Source organism: Peromyscus californicus, unplaced genomic scaffold, assembly GCF_007827085.1.
Source record: "Peromyscus californicus insignis strain IS unplaced genomic scaffold, ASM782708v3 Scaffold_12__1_contigs__length_115047231, whole genome shotgun sequence".
Classification (NCBI taxonomy): Eukaryota; Metazoa; Chordata; class Mammalia; order Rodentia; family Cricetidae; genus Peromyscus; species Peromyscus californicus.
In genome coordinates this window covers 25,991,530-26,010,189 of record NW_026294413.1, presented here as the reverse complement: position 1 = coordinate 26,010,189, position 18,660 = coordinate 25,991,530, and the positions used below count along the sequence as shown (strand labels likewise).

Genomic DNA, 18,660 nt, shown 5'->3' with positions numbered 1-18,660 from the left:
AAATATGTTTAGGAATTCTGCCACAGGTTGGCAGGATATTGCAGTGCTAACATGAACTACAATTGGTTTTGCAATGACAATCTGTGGAGAGAATAAAGATGAAAAACAAATAATGCACAGCAATATGCCAAAAGCTGTATCAAATCAGGTTCATCATAGTCCCCAAAGTCCAAGGATTATTTGAGGAGCTCAGTTGTATTTCATGTTTACAGCACTCTCTATAATAAGCATGGTCTCTGCATAAAATCTTTGCTGTAAGGCTGCCCTAAAGCTAGCATCCATGGACAATAACATCTTCTAGTTAAGATAAAGATTTAAGGAATGGATGAAGACTTTCTGAGTGGTTCAAATTATTGTTATATGCTTTGAGTTTTCAAAAATGCCAAACTTCATGGTTTCAAATTTGATATTAACCAAAAAAAAGGTAGTTCTTTGAAAATAGCATAAATGGTGTGATGTAAGTTCACTTGCTTATCCAATAAATATGTGCTGAACACTTGCTAGATGTTACATATTGTTGAGATCTATAGGGATAAAACACTAGGTTAAAAGAAGTTCCTACTTTCCTGCAGTCCACACTACAGAGGAAGAAGTTGGAAAATAATTAACAATTAAGTAAGTTAATGAATATAATAAGTGATGTACCTGGTGGTGAGAATGCCTAGGGATTAAAACAATTTCTAGGTTGTTGGAGTGCCACAAATGATATGTAAAGGGAGAAGATTATGTCTTTGCACAGTCTGAACTTAAATCAAGACAAACCTGAAAAAAAAAATGATTTACATTCTATCTTGAACTTATAACTTAGACCTCCGAGAAGTTCTACTATAAAAAAGCTGAGCCAAGTACCTTTGCTCACTCTATGAGCATGCACTGAGGACCTGATATGTACAAAGCTGTATTTTCAGGAGTGTGGGTGCCGAGAGTCAGGTTTTTCCCCCTCAGGGAAACTGTAACTTCCACAAGGGTGGCCCAAAATTAATTTGAGCAGTTTGAGTGACATCTCTGCTACAAGAAAATTGGAAAACTGAGTGAGCCATCTCATCTAAAGGACTCCAAGTAAGTTTCGTAGAAGAAATGGCATCCAAAGGAGACCATGGAGAATGACAAGGATTCGGGGAAAAAGAACAAAATGAACAGAGGCACAGATGAGGGGGTGCTGGGACCTCAGTGGAGCTGTTAGCTCAGAAGCAGGTAGAGATGCTGCTAAACAAATAGTCCAGGACACACCCAGAAAGCACGTGAGTGAAGAGATTTCAATTTGATCCATAGGTAATTATCATCCATTGAATGCTTTGAAGAAAAATTCCACAGCTTTCTTTGTCGTTGGTGTGAAGCTGAACCACTGAGATTTCTTCACTGAAATATTAGACTTCCATTAATACTTTACATCTCCCTGCTTACGGTTGAAAATACAAACACATGAAAATAGACAGGTCGCCAATGCTACTGAATGCTTTTGAACTAAGGGAAGATGTTAAGGAACATGAATGAATAAGTGGTCCCTGGCATCAAGTGGAGGCTGAAATAGTCAAACAGAGTGAAAGCTCTTGCATCAGTCTCATGGGAGATGAAAAGGATCTAACCTAAGACAGTGGAAGGAAATGGAAACAGAGAATGACAGAGAGAGATATTCTTTTTAACCTGACAACCAGTTGTTCTCGTTTCTAAAGAAGTTTTTGAAACTAGCCGATGTACAAGTAAACACTTCAACATTTCTGTAATCAATTCAAATGTAAATATGCTCCTTGTAAAATAAATATAGTGTTCCACTTAATGGGTCACACACTGGTAGACTCTGTTTAGAATGAAAATATAAAGCCTCTGGCCAATTATCTGCACCTATAGAGAATAAGTTGCTGAAATCAGACCGTCGCACAGAGCTTAATTATGTAGTCCAAGTGTTACTGAGTAATAAGAATTAGGAGGAGCCACTGAATAAATAACAAATACTAAGTTAACCAATCTTAGCATCTTTGACTTTCTAATCACAGAAAAAAATAGTCATGATCAAAGACTTCATCGGACTTTCCATTTGACCACACACAACTTTTTCACAATCAAAAATCATTCTTCCTGTCTGGTTTTGAGTGTCCAGAACAGGTACTTTTGAAGTCCCGAAACAAGAGTTTTCCAAAAGCTAAGGGTTTTCAATACCACAGAGTTCTGCTCAAATTACTCCTGTGACTTATCTGTCTGCATCTCTTAAAATAATGCCACTGCTACCTTTTCGACTTTCAAAGACTGGTAGAGTCTGATGTGGTCAGCAGTAGTTGTGTGCCTAGCTGTGTTTGTCTTCTCACATGTCCTAAATGAGTCTTCGTCTTCCTTAGTCACTGTAACTGGTTTCTTCTGGGCGAGCTCCAGGTTTTGCTTCTAGCTACTGATCTCGAAGGATCCAGAGTCTAACCCAAACTTCAAGTCTGGTTTGGATCTGGATATTTCCTTTTATTCATTTAATAACCTGGACATGTGTATGATTTATTATCACTGATGCAAAGTAGATCTCTGACTCCAAAGAGGAGAGACTGTTTACTCAGAGCTCATTTTGAAAGTGTTCATGGCCCAGGAGCATGGGTTCAAGTTGCCCTGGATGATCTGTTCCAGTGTGGAAACAGTTACATGAACATTTTAAAGTCACAGAACAAAAGGAAGTCATATATCCAGGCATTTAACAGATACATTGGTAGGGCCATCAAGAAGGCAAGTTACAACAAAGTCGGGAAACTGCTGGTACAGGTTTTAGGTGCTTTCTGATGCCTTTCCTAACTTTGGGTTGGTGAAAGCTAATATGTAAATCAGTCTCAGAGATGTGTTAAGTCTTGATTACTTTCAGAGCACCAGAATTCATAGTTAGCTGATAGTTGAGGAGATACCTGGGTGAAATCACTCTAGAGTGCCATTCGGATGAGTTTAAGACTCCAAAGAAACCAGAAGAGCTCCACACCATTAACATAATACTTTTGTTTACATTATAGGAGACTACGAATGAGTAGACATACTGATTTCAATCTGCCCTGCCTACGATAAATTTCGATACTCATTTTCTTCTCTTTGAGTCAAAAATGTTCTTAAACAGCCACTACTGCCCAACCCATCCCATTTTTTTTTTCCTTTTACTCAATATACACTGATCTGAATAGTCAGCTATCCTGGCATTTCACACTATTTGAGGGCATAGCAAATAAACTCGCCTCTGTGGAAGGCAGAACACATTTTACTACAAAGGAATCCATTTGGTCTCTGTTTAGGAACCACACACTAGCTCAATAGTAAAGCTCCTTCCTTTCTCCCAGGAAGACTGACCCTGAACTGACATGGAAAGCCTAGGCGGGATATTTAAATCTTAAGTGAGTGGTCAGTTAAGTGTCCGCAGAGGTAAAAGGACAGAGAGCATATTTGGTTTGCTAATGGAATCTATTTACTTCAAGGAAAGTGACAAAAACATCAATCAAACAGGAAGAAGCTGTTAAGGCTGTTAACGCCCTTTCAGATGAACAATGATTTCCACGGGGATTTAAATAAATATTCATGAAAAGGACCAATGACAGAAATTTCACCAAAACTACACCATGGTAAGGTTCCCACACAGTTTTTGCAGACTTGGCTCTTAGCTTCTTAGGAGTGGTGGGAGATTGGGGCTGCGCTCCCGCACTGCAGAATGTGCGGGTTGATGCTTTGGTTTGCTTGCTTGCTTGCTTGCTTGTTGTTTGGTCTTCTAGTTTCAATCCAAGTTGTTTAAATTTGTGCCCTTGTGTATCTCTAATTCTATGCTATCTCCAAAATTCTGTAACATCTTACCAATCATTAAATCATAAAAATGCACTATTGTGAATGCTGGGGCATCATTTGGAATGTATCTTGATTTAAAGAACTGCAGAAGTTTAAAAAATTAAAAAAATCAATGTAAAGCCATAATTTGAAATTATATGCAAACTATACAGAGCAATGTTTTAATTAAGTAAGTCAAGTATTAGCTGGTGTTCTCATGTGTGCCACCGCCTACAGCCACATATGCCTAAATTTCATGGTAATACTCCAAAATAAAAGCCATCAGTAAAGTCTAGTTCAAAAGTCCAATAAGGTATTGGAGAGATGGCTCGCGTTAGGAGAACCTACTGCTCTTACACAGGACTCCAGTTCAGTTCCCAGCATCCATATCCAACATCTCCCATCTGCCCATAACTCCAGCTCCAGGGGATCCAACGCCCTCTTCTGACCTCTGAAGTTATCTACAAACACATATACAGATACACAAACCATCACACAACTAAAATTCTTTAATCTTAAAAATCCAATAAATAACTATTGATCTATAACTATATTTTTAGGCTAGGTTTAGATGATATTCAAAACATAGAAACAGAGTCCCTTTCTTTAATGGTTTTTACTTTCTATGTATGGGTATTTTGCCTGTGGGTATATCTGCAGTGCCTGCAGAGGCCATAAAGGGTGTCATCTCCCCTGGGACTGGAGTTATAGAAGGTTGTAAGCTGTCATGTGGGAGCTAGGAACTGACCCAGGTCCTCTGAGAGAGTAACAAGTGTTGTTAACCACTGAGCCATCTCTCCAGCCTCTCCTTTCTCTCTTTCTCTCTTTCTCTCTTTCTTTTTGTTGTTTTTGTTTTATTTTGTTTTTCGAGACAGGGTTTCTCTGTGTAGTTTTGGTGCCTGCCCTGGATCTCGTACTGTAGCCCAGGCTGAAATTCACAGAGATCCACCCACGGCCCGGCTCAGCCTCTCCTTTCTTAAACATGCCTACAGTTAAGATAGAAAGACAACTGTGTGTGTGTGTGTGTGTGTGTGTGTGTGTGTGTGTGTGTGTGTGTGTGTGCAAATGCACCTCAGGAAGCTAGAATTACAGGAGATTGTGGCCCATCCAATGCATGTTCCGGAAATTAAACATAGGTCTGTTAGGATAAGAGTGGGAGCTCTTACCCACTGAACGTCCAATCTTGAAGAATTTGTAAACAATATAGGACAGCTCTGAGTAAACATTAAAAAACATAAAAAAAGAAACCAAATGCAGGCCGTGTCATGTTTCTAATGAAGTGAGACTTTCATTGGGTTGGGAAGTATTGAGAGAGGTCAGATTGTAAAGGAAATTGAAAATCAAGAATTAGTTAATGAGGTATTAGAAAGCTTGGGATCCACACCACATGACTGACATAATAAAAGTAGAACTTTAAGATTAGTCAAAGAGAAGTCTCCAGTGTGGACAAGACTGATGATGTCAGAAACACAGCTCTCACCTCAGAGGGAATAAGGGGCTGTTTATTCTGCAGCCAAATATGAGTGAGCACAGCCCAGGAATATAGATTCATTTTTCTCTAGGTTCCATGTTCCAACATGGGAACAGTTTCATGAAAATTTTATATTAACAGAACATAGAAACCAATGCACTTTCCAAATACATTGATGGCAATGCCATGTAGGAGGGCCAGAGTAAAGCAGAGAAACCTTTGTTACAGGCCTCAGACACTGTCTGATGATAGGCTTAGCCTTTTAGTTGGTGGAGGCTAGTGACCGGTTAGTATTCCAAGAGATTTCATGTGATAGTCCCAGGATGTTAGGTAAGACACAGAAGTGGGAAATGAAGGACTTTCAGGGGAACTGAAAATAGTGTAAGATAAGTCATTACACTCTGGAAGTACAAAATCCCAACCTCTCCACAGTCCCTGCCGTCCTTATCAGTCACTATGTCTTTACACTGGATTAACTGTATCTTCTCTTTGGAAACTTTAGCTCACCAGGTGAAAGAGACAGAGGTTATTTCAGAAGTAATGTGTCGACTTGGTGTCGAGAAAAAAACCCTAATGGATCAGTGATAGCAATGCAGAGGAAGGGGAGTAACCAAAACAGGACACTGCGTAGGAAAAACAGATTTCTTTTTCAGATTCAGAAATGGTATTTGAAAGGACAGGAAACTATGACAAGCATAAATTGTTTGTCAACATGAAGGCATCGTTCACACAAGGAAGAAAGGAGGCAAAAATGAAATAATAGGAATTGAAATCATGTCTTGGAGATGCAGATTAAGATGCCAGTGAGGTGTAAAAGGAGAGATTCCAGAGTGAGATCCTGAATGATGCTTCTCAGGGTTTGGGAAGGGACTGATGAGGAATCAAATTATACGATGGGTCTTCATTTTAGTTCTCTACTAAAGAGTAAAGTTTCACCTCAAAAAAAAAAAAAAACCTTCATAAAAATTAGTCTTGATAAGATTCATAGTCATCTAATTGAGTCCCTTCTAACTGCCAGTCACCGTGGTAGATACTTTCACATACATTATCACATTTAATTCTCACAGCAACTGCGTGAAGTTGTTTATCTAGAAATTCTAATTAATTATATTGTAATGAAAATGCAACTGCCAAATATTAATCAAGTATTCATTGAATTAATTAGACATATATTGTTTGATTTCTAATCCTATACTGCTCCACTGCCCAGATTCCAATTTTCCTCTTAATAGACATTAATAGCACGAAATAACAAAAAGAGGAGTTCAATGTCAAATAGCACACATGAGTAAAATGCCTTAGTGAAAACTTAAATGTACTGGGGAACGGAAGAACCAACTTGCAAACTAAGTTCAATCTGAGGCAAACCAGTAAATCTTGAGGCTGAGTTATTTCATCTGTCATATGGTATGAACACTTCTCACTATAAATGTGAGTTTATCTGTGGAATCCACTCTCTTTCCAAAGAGAAAAATGATGAAATAATGTACAACAAAACCCGCAAAGGGTTTAACCTAACAGTTAGCTTTAAATGTCTCTTTACCAATTAACCCAAGCGTTACTGCAGTGTGGGCTTAAAGTCCATGGCCAGACTTCATTCTCAAGGAACTAATGAAAAAACAACCAACAGAGGGTTAGTTGTATCTCTGTCCTTGGATCCGGTCTGTTTTTCCTAGTCCTTATCTTGCTTCTTGATCTGATATAACTCCTTTCTTTATCTCAGCCTCGTCGGTTAACCTCCATCTTGATATTGACCTGATAACCTTAGAGCGGTTGCAGTCTTCCTAGCTACAATTGCCTAACATTAAAATTCTTTTCCCCCCTCTCTGGACAATACAGTTACTAATTATAATTCATTGCTATTTCTGTTCTACTTCAATCTAATGAGTCTGTGCAGGGCAAGAACTATAAAAGCTTTACTTCACCCTGTGACTATTCCAATATGAATTCATATAAATGGCCCCTAAAATACCTTTCACCTTGATGCAGCTGAGGTGAGAAAGTCTAGAGAGCTCTGTGGATGTGAGTGTATAAGGAATCGTAGCAAAGGCTCTCCTCCAGCACTCCCAGTGTCCAGCCAATGCTACCTGCATCCTCTTTCATTACAAGTCTCTCCCTGTCCCTCCAACTTTCTAAGAGCTGGCCACTTCTGAAGGTTGCCTCAGCCATGCCGTTTAGAATGGATTGAACTGAACAGAAATTTTAATTAGTGACATTTTGAAGTAGACCTCTGATAGCCTTAAATCTTATGAACCCTTCTTCTACCATCCCTGTATGGACTACTATTTAGGGAATCACCACCTATGGCAACAGGCATAGATCTTACAAATAATAAACATGTCATGAAATCATCGTATTTATATGTCAGTTATAAGTAATTTCTTATGATCAATCTAATATTTTTCATTCAAAATTCTCAACAATCTTAAGAAGTGGACATCATCAGCCCCACTTAGAGCCAAAAGAAACAGAAACTCCAACTGATAAATAAAGACTCTAAAGCCAAATACCTGTGGCAGTGGTAGCATCCAATTTAAAATAACTGCCAAAATGCCTCTATACCCCTATACTCACAGAATTAAATTTGGGGGGCACATAGTTATTGAAGACTCCATGAATATAACTATAGATAAGGAATATAAACTAAGATTCAACACAAGATTACCATTATCTACAAATAATAACTAAACAAATTTTGAAAACTAAATCTTCTATGAATGCAGCCCTCCATCTCTATCAAAGACAAGATAGAAAAAAAGACATGCAAACACGTCACAAAATTAGCTTAAAAATAAAAAAGAAAATCCTAACAACTTAATTTTCAAATGTAGGAATATCTTCCCTACAAAACTAGTTGGTTTATCCTCTTGTTTTCGTTGCTATTTCCTTGTGGTTTTGCATTTTGTTTTCCAAGACTGGATTTTACTAGAGACCCCAGGCTTGTCTCAAAACAGGGATTCTCCTGTAGACTTCCGAGTTCTGGGATTACAGTCCATGTGCTACCACTGTTCACCTCTTTGTTTTTTCTTTTAAATGGATAATATCAAGAGCCCGAAATAAAAATAACCAGTAAAGAATAAGGGAATCTTATTTTGTTAGGTTGTCTTTCTAGCAGAGCATGTAAGATGGTACAATGTGTAGAAGTCCATAGCCTGGGAAGCAGCTGGCATTGCTGAAGGGCTGCTCTGACTCTGTGTTGTTATCCCCTGACTGTTCCTGTCTTAGTTTGGGTTTCTATTACTGTGAAAAAAACACTGTGACCAAAAACCAGTTGGGGAAGAAAGGGTTTATCTGGCTTATACTTCCATCATAGGAGGAAGTCAGGACAGGAACTCAAAGGAGGCAGGAACCTGGAGGCAGGAACTGATGCATGGGCCATGGAGGGGTGCTGCTTATTGGCTTGCTCCTCATGGCTTGCTCAGCCTGCTTTCTTATAGAACCTAGGACCACCAGCCCAGGGTGGTACCACCCACAATGAGCTGGGCCCTTCCCCATCAATCACTAATTAAGAAAATGTCCTACAACCAGATCTTATGGGGCGTTTTCTTAATTGAGGTTCCCTTCTTTCATATAACTCTACCTTATGTCAAGGTGACAAACTATCTAACTTAGGCCCTAATAAAAGAAAAATTAAAAAAAAAAACTAGCCTGCACAGTGAGTGCAACCGTGAAGCAAGGGTTGGGCAAAAGGACTGAGTAACTTATTTCTCCCATCATGGAAGAAAACAGAATCAGAAAGAGAGCTCTCAAGGCTAGAATATGTGAAAGACTCATGCCTACTAAGATTAACAAAATGTAATGTTGTATAAGGTCTTAAGTCAGTAGAGTGCAGGGCCAGTGTTCAGCAAGCTAGAGTGAGACATTTAACCCATTTAACAGAGTGATGAAGAGCACGAGGGCTCTTTCTCTCAAAGCTACATGGCCTAACATGAAGATAGACTACCCATATACACATTCCAATCCTAAGAAACCAGTTTCTATTCATTCACTGAGTTTTCTCTCTCTTTTGAAAATCATATGGATAAATTAGATATACATTAAAAATAGCCATGAACATTTTAAAATTAATGATAAATTTTCTAATTTAAAATCCTGCATTTTAAACTTCTTCTTCAGAGGAAGTAGCTCTGTAATTCTCACTTCATATTTTTCTACTTTATTGTCAAGTCATAAACATATTTTCATGTTTATAATCATCCCCAAATATAATCATCTGCAGAACTTTCAAGCTAGAAAATGGATTTATTCTAAATATTTAACTGAACAGTTGAATATTCAACCAAAAGCATTTTGTTTTTTTCCTTTTGTTCAACTCTCAATTCCAAGAAAGAAATTGGTAGCAGGCATTAGTCGTTTTTACCTGCTATTACATATTGGCCCTTGTGCAGAAAATTTTAGGAACAGAGCCCTCCTTCCTTTTAGAATACCAACTTATCAGCTCTTTAGCCTGTTTGGTTCAAGCAAGATCCACCCTTGTGTGGGAGTTGAGTAGTGGCTCTACTAAAGTACTTGAATAGGCAAAGGAAATCATGTGACATGTCAGTCCAAGTGAGCCACGGTCTTGTGAAAGGTTACTACATCTCCTATACATGGAGCTAGTAGATTACAACATTGAATTCATGCCACAGACAAGGCCCTAGCTGGGATTTTAAACAAGAGAGAAGACCAAAGTTTGGACAAGGGGTGTGGGAAAGTAGGAAATTTTAAAAAAAGGTATTTTCTTCAAATCCTTGAATGTAGTGTGCTTGAGTTTTCAAATATTTGAACCAATAACTCCCCTTTGAGATGCATCCAATTTAAGTTAGCCTTCTATTACTAAAATATCTATGAAAACAGACATGACAACAATAAGAAAAGTCATCTACATGTACAAACATAGGTTTTAGGAATGTGTGCTAACTTTCTCTGTTAATATATATATTTTACCCAGAAATAAACTATGATAAAAACTAATTTTGGAGTTATGCCATTACGAGGCTAATTCAATGACTAGAAATAGCCTACGCAGTTAGCTGGGTTCCAAGGAATGACCCAAACTCAACCACACTACAGCTCTTTATTGTTGCCTGTGGGTACAAAGCTGTCCACCCTGCCTTCCATATCTGTAAGGACAGTTAATGACTATTTCAGCTTATTATAAATCCCAGGATAAGTTACAGTGTTTGAGACCCTGCTGTCTAGTTGGAAACATCTTTAAAATAATTATTTATTTTTGAAATTATAATATAATTATATAATTCCCCACTGTCTTTTCTCCTTCCAATCCTTCCCATGCATTCCCTCTTGCTCTCTCTCTAGTTTATGGTGTGTGTGTGTGTGTGTGTGTGTGTGTGTGTGTGTGTGTGTGTTCCTAAATATATACATACAATCTGCTCATACTGTCTAGTGTTACTTGTATGTATATGACCTCCGCACTGACCACTTGGTATTAGATATCTAGTTGGGGTTCTTCCCTGAGGAAGACCATCTTTTCCACTCTCAGTTTTGTTGATCTTATGCAAGGAGACAAGGGCTTAGGGAAGCTCTCTCATAAGCCTTTCTGAGAATTATTTCTCCACCTAGCCTCTCCCCTTGAAGAAAATTATTGCCTTTATTATTATTTCTAGGTGTCTAGGATCAAACCTAGGTCTCTGCATATACCAAGAAAGCTCTACACTAAGTCCAGATGACAATTTTAGTTCAGAGCAAAGGTTGGCCCAAGAAAAGCATCCAATTGGCTCCAGTTCAGAGTTTTACTGCAATGAGTTTGTGAGCTCTTACTCTTTTACACATGCCTTAAAAACATATGTGGAGGGTGGAGCGATTGCTCAGTGGTTAGGAGCACTTGTTGTTCTTCCAGGGGACCCAGGTTCAATTCCCAGCACGCATATAGCCATTCACAACCACCTGCAACTCTAGTTCCAGGAATCTAATACCCTCTTCTGGCCTCCTTGGGCACTAGGCATGCATGTGGTACACAGATATTCAGGCAGGCAAAACACAGATACCTTTAAAATTTTTTAAATGTGTCCTTAAAATGTATTATACATAAATACATCAACTTACATATAATTTGAATTTGTCTTGTGCCTATAAACTATGACGAAAGCCCTATAGGTATGGCCGTTTTGATGGATGAAGCACCTACCCAGGATTTATGTAAAGCTACCCTGGGTGCTCCGTGAGTGGACAGAGCTGGCCCAACTATGTTCAGCAAATCAGCAACATGACGGGAACATGCTCTCAGATCCTTGGACTCCTCCATATTTTCCTCCTTCAGACACACTTTCCTCTTTGACTTTCATATTCATAGCACTTGAGAACATCTATCAAATCCTAGGAAAACTACATGTTGATGATCAGAGATAGAAAGAGAATGTCAGGCTGGGACCAACTGGAAGGAAATTGATGAAGTTTGGTGAACCAGTCATTTTGGAGCCTGGTAAGTGACAAGTGAGAGGAGAGGTAGATAGGGCTGCACTAAACCAGGAAAAAAAGACACTGAACTCATAGCCTTGTTTTAACTGTTTTATTTACAATCATTCCTTCCCAGATATGAGAAGGACAGAGCCTTGATGGGAAAACATCTGTGGGGGAAAAAAATTCAGGATTTGGTTAGAAATTAAAATCATAGCCGTTTATTCTCATTATTGAAACAAATGATGAGAATAAATGACAAGAGTTCATCTTTTCCTATTTTACTAAACAATATGCAGTGTCAGTATTGTGAGGTACAGATTCTGAAAATCTGGACGACAGAAAAGTAGGTACTATACCCACATAATTAAGGCCAGTGAAGTTGAAATCAATGAAACTGTTGCTTGAAGTGTGTTGCTCATGACCAGCAACTGGGGTCATTCGGCATGCTCCCCTACTTAACTCAAACAAAACAAAAGCATCCAGAGAAAACAATGGCCAGGTTCTCACACGTCTTGATGTATCATGCAATGGCCAGGTTCTCACACCTCTTGATGTATCACACAGATCAAATTCAAGAACAAATCTCCCATAAAGAGCTTGGATGAGCACCATGGGATATCTAGTAAAACTGACTTGAGGAACCCCGAGGCGGCCCATTTAACTGACTAATTGTTAACTGGTAGGAGGTAGGTGATTACAGGCAGTAGAACTGGGCCCACCTTCTGCATGAATGAAGCCAGCACGTGGAAGTCATAGTCATATTTACATTTATAATGTACAGAATTTCTATATCATTGACCTCAAGCTGATAAACAAAATTACAAAGTTCATTTTGACTCCTCAGTCTTGGCCAATATCATCAGTCTTTCCATTGGATTTTCATATTAAAGAGGAAAAAAAGTGAGAGCAAGTGTTTATAGCCAAGAATAAATATAACAATAATAAAGGAAATAGAAAAAAAGGGGGGGAAGTAACCTTGGCGCAGTTCCTTGCATTTTTCCACCTTTCTCACATGGCTGGTTTCCAGGTTCTTCCATTTCAAAGAAAACACCTCATCGAAGAACACGTAATTGCACGCTGTTTCCAGTCTTTAAATGTGGGAAATGAAGCCTTCTCACATTCACATCATCAGCTGTGCCCCAGGAAACCTTCCATTCTTTCCAAATTAGTTTTTGTATCATTAAACCAATCAGCATTAGGTGCTTAGGATTATTTTCTGGAATAAACCCTGAATCATTACCTACATCATGTAAGTAATAAAGTCAAATAATGACATCATTAGATAGCATCTGAGCACTGACCCCAAATGACCAGGACCTAAAGGAAACGGGGACATTCCTAATAAGAATCAGCCAGAACGTCTAATGAAAATCAAACCTCAAGCCTAATAAGAAACAATGCACTTTGCCTCTCCTTCAAATTCACATTTGATTGGCTTTTCATGTGAATCGTTGTTTGAAGCAGAGCCCCCGCTGGCTAAAATTTTCAGAGCTAACTCTAAGATGAGTAACTCCCAGGTGGTTCTCTGGACCATTTGATCTGGGACAAGAACCACTCATTCATACAGTACGAATTTGTTGGACATTTACCATAACCATGTGTTCCAACTTGACTGTTTTTTATTCAACATTTATTGAGTCTCTAGCACAAATAAATGATGGTGCTAGGCTTGGAAAGCAAACAAGCACATAAGAAACATCACAGGGGTGTAGTCATTATATTCCAGGCATGATGCACTAATTATCAACAATGTAACACTCCATGAAGCTCTATGAGGAGGTGTACTTTTGCTGCATTTTATAAATATGGAAAACAAGATCCATACATATTAAGAAACTTACCCAAGGTCATACCACTAGGGAGAGGAAGAGATGAAAAAATATTCAACTTATCTCCATTTCAAATAAAGCACCACATTCAATTTAGTTCATTTGCAACTGCTGATAATCAATAGTTTTTTTAACCTACAAGATGACAATGACATCCCTGTGCCCCATCTCCAGAGGAGCTCAAGGGATGCTAGGGAAGATAAAACACAAAGCACAAAGGTCTACAATAAAGAATGATTCGAAGTAAGGTGGTGCTTCCCATCACCATGGAGGTGTGCCCAGGCAAATCCAGACACTCCTAGCCACCATTTAATGGCAGTAAATGTAAACCCAACTCACCTCACCTTCTCCATCAACCTGAAACCTATCCACAGGTAAAATAAATAAACATGTAATGTGCTTGTTGGTCTGGAACTGTGACTATAATCATTTCTGTTAAGACTCTCATAGGCAAGAAAAAAAAGAAATACAGAAGTATAGAAAAGCAAGAGATTTGCCAGTACTGGCCTTGCCACAGAAGGAGATACAAATAGCCTGGACAGAGACACAAGGTTGTAAGTCAAAGAAGGCCAAGGCCAAGTGCATATAGGATGCCAGATCATCTGCTTGCTTGCTTGCTTGCTTGCTTGCTTGCTTGCTTGCTTGGTTTTTGTTTGCAGGCAGGGGGTTGTTTTGATATTTTGTTGTTGTTTTGTTGTTGTAGTTTTGAGACAGAGTCTCACTATATATCCCTAGTTGGTCTAGAACTCTCTACATAGACCAAGACAGCTTTGAACTTGCAGTGATCCCTCTGCTTCCCGAATGCCAGGATTACAGGTGAGTGCAGTAGCTTCAGATAGACTTTTTGCAATATTCCTTTATACGAATTATTTCAAAACTGTATCATATGATTTATGCTCTACATAGTTCTTTGCAGATCTAAAAAAATATAATTTGAGCATGCATATGCTTTGAATATACATGTATTGTTTTTAAAAGACAGAATCTTTTCTATCTTCTGTTACACACTACAGGAACTCTAAACTCTTGAAGCATTTCCCATCTAATCGGCACCCTCTGTATGCTGCTAGTAACTCAACATGTGTGAGCCTTGAGGAAGGTCAGAAACTGATTTACCTCTGAGTATGTGGTAAATATGTAAAAGTTGATAGAACTGGTTGATTAACACCATTTGCACAGAGAATTAATCTTTTGCTTCCAAGACTATCAGTCCCTTGAAAGCAAGGACCACAGCTTTGAATTTCAATTTTTTCACAACTTAATGACACACAATAAAAATGAGGTTGCTTGGCTGCTTTATTTAGATCCCCAATAGTATTTGTAACTACTAAAGAAATAAACCCAGTGAAAAATTGTGTCTGTGGCCTTGATGTTTGTGACCACAGAAGGGCTGAGTGGCAGGGAACACTGTTTTGTCAGTCACCCATTACAAATATTCTACATAGTATTAGGCTTTGGCGGGGCCCAAACTGACCGATGTGAAATACTTCATCTCCTTGGACAACACATCCCGTAAATTATGGAAAGAAAATGGTATTTTATGAGAGCCAGGCAACCTCATTTTCTAGGCAGCACACTTCATTCATATTGCTGTTATTAATAAGTCACTTACAGGATTCATAACTGGTGCCACTGTGTGAAGGTACCCGTACATGGACAATCACGCCAGTGAAAAGTAGTATATCTTGGTTCTTTCCAGAGTGGTAACTTTATCAAAACCATGAGAGGTGTCCTTTGAACTTCACTCCAACACTGTGTAATTGGAGTCTACGTTATGTTCACCTGAGTTCCCAGAAGACATTTCAACTTTAAAACTTGCGAAGTCTCCTTTCCACTAATGAATTTCACCTACTAAAGTTAGCAATTCTTCCAAGACTTCTGCGTGTAAAAGTGCCTAGCTGTACTTTTGCGGCTCTCAGACTAGCCAGTCTCTTGCCTGAACTAACATATTTGATCTTTTTAAAATTAGAAGTGGAAGAATACACAGGATGATATGTCACTCTAAAGTGAGCTAGGGCAGATAATTAAGGATTAAAATCTAAATTATCACCTCTCTTGCAAGGTGCAGCCAAAAGCACGGATGCTTTCTCATCTCCTTAGAGAAATATAGATGCAATGTACCAGATAAGGCATTCTGCAGTTTTCATTATAAAGTTAATATTTATCTTACAGCATTGAGTTTATCTTACCAACATATCTCATTCAGAAAAAGAATTTCTTGATTTACCACATTAAAGTAAATATTGCTATGAGATACGTGTTAAATTTTTAATAAAATCCACCCTATCTTGTTTGGATCAAAGAGAGCTGGCTCAGCTGAGATGTAAGCAACACCAAATAAAAATACCTAATTCCAAACAAAACAGAGCACTGGCACACGTGTGGAGCAGCCTGTCCATGACAACTGCAGCGTTATATACCTGGACTCTGAAGCATGTCACAGCTTCAACTAAGCTTTGTGGAAGCCATGATCTCATATCTAAAATGCGAAATTACCTATACTTTTAATTCTCACCCACAGAATTTCGGTTCAGAACTACACAATCCTCATCCCTGAGCTGCACTTGCCCAAAAGGCACCAAAGTTAAACTTAATTCAGTGAGATTTACAAACACTGTCCTTTGCCTTGTGCGGATGCATTTTTAGTATGAAAGATTTATTAGCATGTTGTGTTTTCTCTATGCAAGATAGAGTTAGACATAAAAACCTAGTTTGTTCTTACTCATTCCCTATTCCTTAAGTTAGCAATAAAAAGCCCTATTGCTAGAGAGCAAAAGAAAGCTGATAGAGTGATCCTGATTCTCCTCCTTGCATTAAGGAGAGTGAGGAGTCAGCAAGCCAGAGGATGGATTGCCACATATTTACAAAGAGATTCTCTAGCAGTCTGTAGTTAAATCCCCCGGGGTCCTTTTTCCACTTGGGAATGAGCAGGAGAGAGGCAAAGACAAGACAAAAAAGACAGAAGACTGCCCCCAAATCTTTAGGTTCAGAAGGGATGAGTAGAGGTAAATCCTCAAAATCAGATCATATGAATCATACAGCTAATTGAAAGCATCATGGCCCCATGACCTGGCCGTCATCCTAATGATGGGAAATCTCCATGGCTGAAGGCCAGAGGTTATAGACTCCTAGCAGTTGAATCCCAGGTCTGGCCCAGCAGGCTGACCTTGAAGATGCTGCATGACCTTGCTTGTGCCTGGGTTTTCCTGTCTATAAAATAGAGACAATGATCAAGAGCTATCTTCTAGAGTTGATATTCGGATTCAATTAGTTAACAATTGTTGAATTCTATGGCAGAGTCAATAACAAAATACATGGTACTGTGTATATAGCTGTTGTATATGATGAAATATTGGTTTTGCCAGAATCTTTAATTTATATGACCAGAGAACTAAGATAGATTCAAGCCTTACTTTCTTCCCCAAGTTCATAGTTTGTCCTTCGTCCTATCCCCAACACATTCCTTTCTATTGCAACCAGGTAGCTTTTTTCCCCCTTAATAAACAGAAAATCTAACATTTAGTAAACAGTCTGTATGTGCCAGGCAATTATCTGTTAATTATCTCATTCCATTCTCATAAAAACCAGTGAACTGGGTGCTATTTTTATCCCCACTTGATAGGTGAAGAAATAAACGCATTGAAAGATTAGGTAAATTGTCCAAGTTAACACAGTTATTATGAAGCAAAACCGGTGTTGAAAGCCAGACAGTGTTGAGATTTGTTCCTTTGGGGGGGAAATACGTCATACTCTAAAAATATTCCTAATGAATTCAGATTTTAAAAATCTCATTCAAGTCTCCCTTCTCCAGCAGCTGAGCACAAGTTAACAGACTGATGACTGGACTACAGCCTATGCATCCATGAGACTGGCTGACTGGACTACAGCCTGTGCATCCATGAGACTGGCTGACTGTCACTTTAAGCCAGAGTTTGGAGATGGCTTCTTACAGAAAAAGCATGTAGTTAAAGCTGATTGATATAGCCTTTGTGTGTGCTACCAATGAAATCAAAATCAAATTTGAAAGTGCTTTAAGTTATGAAGTCAAAAGTGTTGAAAGCCTGTGCATTGTTTTGAGTCTACCCTCATGTGAGCATTCACATGTGTGGACTTTCGGTTGCTTGTTAAAAATGAAACAATGTAAGAGAGAGAGATAGAAGGCATAGAGTTATATGGCTGGAGAGCTGGGGTGTATCTGGAAGGAGATGAAGGAGAGGAAACCATGATCAGAGTGTATTATATTTAAAAAGGAAATCTACTTTCAATAAAATAAATAAACAAAACGTAACATAAAGCTTTGCAAAGAAAATCCTTTCCCCCTACTAGTTAATTTAATATTTAATTTAATGCCTAGTCTCATATTTCAAGCTAACATGGTATTATAATAAAGAATAAAAATGAAACTGCAAATCTTACAAAAGAATGGGGATTCCATGAAGTCAACAAAAGTATTGCTCAAATCCCACACGAAAACAGTGAGCGAAGCAGAGTTGAGCCAGTCAGCAACTGAAGAGGCAAAGCAGCATGAACAATGACAACAGAGTCTTCAGAGGTCAAATGTCAAAGAACTGTCCTTGCACAAATGGGAACACCTGTGAATCACTTGACAACAATTGTCTCTTTCATGGCCATGCCATCTCAAACAAGCTCAAGCAACAACCTCTTCTCTGGGGACCACAGGTTGACTATACCTGCAGCTGGGAGGAGGCAGATGAGCTCCTTTCTGGGCATGCAGTCGAAAATAAAATCTATGTTTGACTAGATGTAAGTGCAATCAAACATATTTGTGTAATTATTTTTTTAAGATAAGCCCACACACACACACACTCAAGTCTTCTTGGAGGAGATGGAGAAGCAATCACATTTTGGTCAGCATTTTTAAGTGGAGTCACTTAAAAGTCCTATTTCTCCAGAACCAGTTATGCTCAGATACTGAGGTAGGGCAGACTTCCTCTCTCGCATTCCTCTAAGAGCTTTCAATGGACCCATCTAAGTTATATAAATATTATAACAAGAGTAATTCTGCTATCTGGTGGCAAAACATATAAACAACAGGAGTAAAGAATTGAACTGAGCATCAAAGACTGAGGCTTATTCTTCTAAATTCTTATTACACTTCTGGAAATGGTTTCTTTTCTAATTTTAACAGAAAACAAATGTTGAAGAATTGCTGCTAACAAATAGGGGAAA

The 18,660-nt window shown here is 38.6% G+C and overlaps 1 long non-coding RNA gene across 2 annotated transcripts in view; it reads left to right on the top strand.

Moving 5' to 3' along the window:
- Window positions 1-17,369, top strand: part of LOC128107099 (uncharacterized) — a 28,122-nt gene extending 10,753 nt beyond the window's left edge. The window contains exons 3-6 of one of the 2 annotated variants that reach the window (XR_008216955.1): window positions 3,432-3,575; window positions 14,206-14,286; window positions 14,484-14,569; window positions 17,282-17,369. This is a non-coding gene — a long non-coding RNA (uncharacterized LOC128107099). Of the gene's footprint in view, window positions 1-3,431; window positions 3,576-14,173; window positions 14,287-14,483; window positions 14,570-17,281 lie in introns of both variants that reach the window. The other variant, XR_008216954.1, reaches the window with a different exon arrangement.
- The last annotated feature ends 1,291 nt before the right edge of the window (window positions 17,370-18,660 follow it).